The 6,506-nt window shown below is 58.3% G+C and overlaps 1 long non-coding RNA gene across 1 annotated transcript; it reads left to right on the forward strand.

Moving 5' to 3' along the window:
• The first annotated feature begins 468 nt into the window (after positions 1–468).
• Positions 469–1,111, forward strand: LOC135577664 (uncharacterized). The gene is made up of 2 exons (XR_010469334.1): positions 469–612; positions 897–1,111. It is a non-coding gene; the product is annotated as an uncharacterized LOC135577664 (long non-coding RNA).
• The last annotated feature ends 5,395 nt before the right edge of the window (positions 1,112–6,506 follow it).

Consider the following 6,506-nt stretch of genomic DNA (forward strand, 5'->3'; position numbering starts at 1 on the left):
CCCCCTCCAGGCAGCTGCTGCCCGGTTTCCATTGCCTGTCCTGTGACCGGCCCCTCAACATGTTGGCGCCTGGACCGTGAGTAACTGCCCCTCGAACAGGGAGCACCCCCCGACCCCTCCCTGGCGTCGAGTGACACATGGGGTGCCACCTGCCGGGCCCTGAGCACCCCCATGTCCTGTCCCACAGGGAGCGGACGGGCGAGTGCAGATACCCCACTGTTCCGCGGAGCTGCGGGGGCCCACACACCGTCACACCCCCGCGCTTCCAGCCCCAACCGCCCAGCACCCCACGGCCGTCCCCATCCAGCGCCCGCCGCCCCAACAAGGTAGGGATGACAGAGGTGGGGAGGGGGATGCTGAGCCTGCGGGGGGATCTGTGCCTCAGTTTCCCCAGGGAGAGCTGGCTGGGGGAGGGTTGCTGGGGGATGCGGAACGGGGCCCCGTGTTTGGGTCACACGCTCTCCCCTTCCCAGAAGGACGCGATGCAGCTGTCGGGCCAGGACGGCACTGATGGGAAGCGGCAGGACGAGCAGCTCTCCATGATGGGGGGCTCTCAGCTGCCCACAACACCAACGGCCACCCCAGAGACCTCGACCTCGAGGAGCCAGAAAAGTATGGCCCTGTCAGGGCACCGGGGGGCAGAGGACACCCCGCTGTCTGGGGGGACGGGTCTGTGCCCACAGCTGGGCAGGGTTGGACGGGGGTCTGGGCTCTGGGCTGGGCTGTGGGGGCAGCACTGGCTGCTGGGGCAGCCGGTCCCTGTGGTGGAGCTGGAGGGAGCTGGGGGGACATGTGGGGTGGTGCTGGGCAGTGTGGGACAACAGCCTGTGTGCTTCAGGGTGGGGGCAGGACCCTGTTGGTGGGTGTCTGTGGCTGACCCTGCCCCTCGCCCCCAGGCACCGCCTCCCCGCTGCTGTTAGCCGTGCTGAAGCGCCGACCAGCCTCATCTCCCGGACGCCTCACCCAGGCACCGAAGCTGCTGCCGCCCATCCAGCCCCCCCGCAGCGAAACAACCCCCTGACAGCCGGGCAGGACGGGGGTCCCGGCCCCGGTCCCACCGCCCCGGGCGCTGAGCAGGCAGCGGCTGCAATAAATGGCGATGGGCAACCAAGCGCCGCTGTGGTCTGAGTGGGGGTCCCTGGGGCAGGATGGCAGAAAGCCCCCTGTGTTTGCTTTTCCAGGAGAAAAATAAGTGCTAAAAAGGCGCTTTGGGGTGCCCAGGTGGATCCAGTGGTATCCAGGGTCCCCAGAGGGAGCACGGGGAGCAAACCAGTGGGCACCAGGGCAGAGCCAGCAGAGGCCCATCCTGCACCCCGGCTGGGGCTGAGGTGTCCATGGGCTTCAGAAGCACCCCCTGGCACTAACTGGGGGGACGGGGTGAGGGGGGAGCCAGGGGGCTGTGCAAGAAGCCGGGCTGGCTGTCGGCAGCCGGAGGAGGGGAGCGCTTTGCTCTGGGTCGGGGGATCCAGAACTGGGGGGACGCAGCAGCGTCGTGCCCCGCCCCGGGGTGCCCACAGCCGCCGTGTCGCAGCGCTTTGCAGTCGCAGGAAAGCACCGGGCAGCTCGAGTTGATGGGCGCTCAGTTTCCCCAGCCAGGCGATGCCGGCGGTGCCAGCCCAGCCACCCAAGGCCCTACAAGAGACAAGGGCTGTTCATACAGCCAAGCAAAAGTGTGGCCCGTGGGCAGGGGAGCTGCCAGCCCTGCCTGCCCTGCCTGCACAGGCAGGAGGAAAGCCCCTGAGCAAACCTCCTGCATCCCAAAACCGGGGATGCTCAGCCCAGCAGAGCTGGCACTCTGCACTCTCCAACTGAAGCGGAGCAGCTGAGACCGGGGAGTGGACCAGACATGTCCCTGATGGAGCCACGTGCCAGGGGGTTCCCACCAGCCCCCCAAGGGCGGTGTGTCACGGAGAGTCCTCGCAGCTTCATTTAAGGGACAACAGAGTCCAAAACAACTTTCATTAAACCGGCGAGGAACAGGGTTTTAGCACTCCAAAGTGACTTAAATAAAGGTTCGGATATCAGCTGAGGAAAATTATTTGAGGGGCAGCAACTGATACAACCAATCAGGCGGTGCACAGCGTGCACACACGGGGCTTCACTCAAAACAAATGCCGGAGCTGGCCCTGAGTCCCGGAGAAGTACACACTTGCCTAACACGGTGCGGGATTGTTTTAAAGAGATAAAGTACGCGTGCAAATGCGCACGGAAAGTTACTCGTGCATATGTGCACGGGAGGAAAATACACCCGCGATTCGGCGAGGGTCAATTTATACGCGCTCAAATGGAGCGCGGAAAGTTCTACGTGCATATGTGCACGGAAAGTATAAATATACTCGCAATCCTGCGAGAAGTTTTACTTACACCCGTGGCGGTGTCAGCATTCAGGACACAGAACCACGGGCGTAGTTCTATGCGGTGCTTTATTTCAGCGCTGGGAAACCAGGGGCTCGCACCCAAAGCTGGTTCCGACCACTGATTCAAACTTCACCATTTTATACAATTTGGTTACATACAAATTCATTGAAGTTACAACGTGTATATTGCATATTCATTAGGTTACACAATTATTTCACAATATCAGTTGCAACACCTTGGAACTACTCTAAGCATGCGCAGTGTCCTCTGGTGGTCGGTCAGGGGGTCTTCAGGATGAAGTAAGTAGTCTTCATCACTAGTGTACTTTCCACCTTTCATCACAGCACATGCGCACTTCGTGTAAAATTATACAAATTCTTGGATGATAGCAAATGTACCTTCTCAGCACTTTCAAGATAAGATAAGAACTTACTGAGAACTAACAGGACTAATTTTCAGTTCTCTACAATATGAGCTCGTATACAACTCGCAGAGCTTTTACGATAAGGTAGGAATCCTGGATATGGTCTACAGAATCAGAAACACAGCCCAGCCCACAACACTCAATTCAACTAGAACAGCGGCGAGGCAAGCGGAGTCTCCATCCCAGGGAGGGGGCTCTCCTGGCGGCAGTGGCTGAGCTCGTACTCCGAGAGACCCCCACACAAAATGGGGCCGGGTCTCGACGAGCGTCCCGTTTTTATCTGATCAGATCTGACTGTAGGCACTCTAGAAGCTTCTCTGCACCCCCCACACTGGCTGCGGGTGCCCCTGAAGCCTTACCCTGGCCGCTGGCGCCCAGCGGCTCGGCACTCCCCTCTCCCAATGGCCCAGGAGCCAGGGTGCTCCGGGCCAAACAAAAGAAGCTGTTAGCCTCAAGTAGCAGAGAAAAGGGGGAGATGTGCCGTACTGAAGGAGGGAGGGGGGTTTGCATTCTGCCACACAGTGCTGGGGTGCTGCCTGCCCTGCCAAGCTCTGCCCCTCCACCCAAAGCCCTGCCAGCTCCCCCTCCCCGAGGCTGCCCCCTCCTTCTCCCCTCTCCTTCCCCCCAGCCCCTCAGGGCGTCCCCAGCTGCTGACAGGGTTCCCCAGAGCATTCTGCCCCCATCTCCCCATGGAGCTCCCCAAAAGGCAGAGCTTGGGCTCCCCAAGGACCTGTCTCCAAGCCTGGGCTGGCAGCAGCTGCTCAGAGCCAACAGAGAAAGCACAAACCAGCACGTCAGGGCAGGGCTCAGAGCTCCAGCACCCCCGGGACCCCCCAGAGCCAAGACCCCTCTGGCCACCACCTCGCCTGTCCCAGCCCCGCTCTCCTGGCAGCAGAGGGAGCAAGGCCACCCCCGATGGCCTTCAAACAACATGAGCCACGCACTCGCTTCTGATTTTTAACATCTTGTTTAGACAGATTAAATAAAATTAAAATCAGGTGGCAGTTCATGGCAGATGCAGAAAACCACCCGAAGGGAGGAAATTCAAAGCAAAGGCTGCAAGTTTGGGGTGTTTTTCTCTGTTTGGTCGGGTTTGTTTGCCTCTCTGTGCCCAAGGAACCTGCGTGTTTGGGAGCAGAGGGCATGGAAATCCTGTGCGCAGTGCTGCAAGAGCTGGGGACTTTGCTACAGGGAAATTAAAGGCAATGAGCTCCCCCAGCAGCGCCAGAAACCCTGACCAGGGCAGGTCCAGCCCCTCAGCAGCTCCTCTGAGCGCTTTGCAAAGTTTCATGGCAGCAGCAGTTTAATTGCAGCAGCAAGTCCCTGGGGAAATGTCACCCCACAGGCGTGTGTCCCTGAGCACAGGGGGCTGCCACGCCAGGATCAAAGTGCTGTCCTGTCCTTGTCCCTAAAATGGATGCAGGTCCGCAGCACACTGGCCTGTGCCCTGCAGGGATGTGACATGCACTCAGCCACAGGGCCTGAGGCCACGGGGTTGGGCTCCCATGGCGCCATCCCCTGGTGGCACCATCCCCTGGTGGCGCCATCCCCTGGTGGCGCCATCCCCTGGTGGCGCCATCCCCTGGTGGCGCCATCCCCTGGTGGCGCCATCCCCTGGTGGCACCATCCCCTGGTGGCGCCACCAAGACCAGCACGGCGCTCACTCTTGGGCTCCGTGAGGGTGGCCGGGACAGTGAGTTCGCCCACCCAAGGGAGGTCAGAGCTCAGCTGAAGGCAGGAGGTGGGTGCCGGCAGTGGGGCTGGAGGGACAGCGGGGCTGGAGGCATTTGGCAGGGCAGAGCAAGGCCCATGGGGAGGACGTGGCACAGGAGAGGGTGCTGGGAGCTGGGGGTGCTGGGAGCAGCAGGGGGTCCCAGTGAGTGTGGGGGGCACAGGGTGCAGGTGGGATGTGCGGGGCAGGGGGAGCGGTGGGTGCGGGAGGTGCCGGTGGGTGCGGGAGGTGCCGGTGGGTGCGGGAGGTGCCGGTGGGTGCGGGAGGTCTTTTGGGTTGAAGGGACCTTCCTAGCTCCCCAGTGCCCCCCTGCCATGAGCAGGGACATCTTCAGCAGCTCAGGGTGCTCAGAGCCCCGTCCAGCCTGGCCTGGGATGTCTCCAGGGATGGTTCAGCCACCACCTCTCTGGCCAACCCGGGACAGGCTCTCACCACCCTCCCTGGAAAAACGTCTCAGGCCGCCCATAGAATCTGATTCTTGTCAAAAATCTTGTGCCAAGAAGCGGAAATCCTTACCTGCCGTCGTCCTGGCCTCCCAGGGACACAAGATAAATGCCTCTGGGCGAGAACGAGAGTCCCTCGACTTTGCCCTCGTGCAGCGAGAGCCGAGCAAGTAACTCCTGCTTTGGGAAATCCCAGAGGATGACGTCTGCCTGCGGGGCAAAGCAGAAGGGGGGGATGGCAGAGCATGAGCTGTAACTCGCAGGATCAGGGAGAACAACGTTCTCTGGCAGGAAAGTTGTCAGAAGGAGCCCAGCCCAAGCTTCTCTGCAGCCCTGGGCACCCCTGACACAAAGAGGCTTCAGACTGGGTGCTGTAAGAAGCATTATTCCAGCTGAGCACTTGAGTAGCTCTGCTTCATTTCAGCACCTACATTTACCTGAGACACTGAGCATTTGACTTAGGTTTTAAAATACTGAAAGCACTAAAACCTGATCCCTTCCAAGTGTCTTGAGGTCTTTCAAACAGGCAAAAATAAAACGAAAAGAACTTCAGAGGTCTGAAAATGCAGGTAGGTACCTGTCAAGGGCTTTTGAAAGTCCTAAGCAGCTCTGGAACTCAGGTCTCACTTGAAATAAACCAGCATTTATTAATTAATGTCTAATGAGATTTTGGCTGCCACACGCCCACAACACTTTGGATAAAAAGGACTGGAACTAAAAATCCCTCAATCCTAGGGAGACTGCTTCATGTTTTACAAAAACATAAAGGCACATCCAGCAATGGAGTAACTACAATTTCCCATTCCCTTCAACATCTTCCCATTGCAGATATTTATTTTCCAACCAAAGAAAAAATAAACGAAAGGTGTTCCCACCACTGGCAAGCCAACTCCAATTTCTCTGGTCAATACTAAGCGGTTAAAATCAGAGCATTACCCACCTTGAATCCAATGCAGGTGACTTGTCCTGAAGCGACGTACATCCCATCCCCGGACACGACAACGCAGGAAACGTTATCGGCGTGGCCGTGCAAGAAACTCTGTTTCTTAGTGTCCAGGTGCTGAATCACCACCGTACAGCCCAGGGGGTACAGGATGTGCTCCCTGTCGGGGTGGCAGATGAGGCCACAGGGAACATGTCCTGCAAGAGAAACGGGTGAAAGATCCGCTGGCTGCCAACAGTTCAGGGGCTGCAGAAACCACTGGCTCCCCACGGTTTACCTCACAAGGCGAGGGGGGGGAAGGAAAAGAACCTTCCAGTTCTCCCCAGAGCTGTTCAGCAGAACAACCCCGAGTCGAACAGCACGGTCACCCTTGTCATAAGTGATGGCCAAAATTGTTAATGTTGAACAAATCGAGTAGGATTCAATTATATTATGCATATTGTTGTAAGCAGTAACTGCGCTTGTGCAAGTTTGATTATGTTTTGTAGAACCTTGTAGTAGTAGTTAAGCCAATGCCTGGATTGCCTGGATGGTGCCACAGATAACAGGACTCCCGGATGGTGCCACAGATAACAGGACTCCCGGATGGGGCCACAGATAACAAAG

Source organism: Columba livia, unplaced genomic scaffold (assembly GCF_036013475.1).
Source record: "Columba livia isolate bColLiv1 breed racing homer unplaced genomic scaffold, bColLiv1.pat.W.v2 Scaffold_133, whole genome shotgun sequence".
Classification (NCBI taxonomy): domain Eukaryota; kingdom Metazoa; phylum Chordata; class Aves; order Columbiformes; family Columbidae; genus Columba; species Columba livia.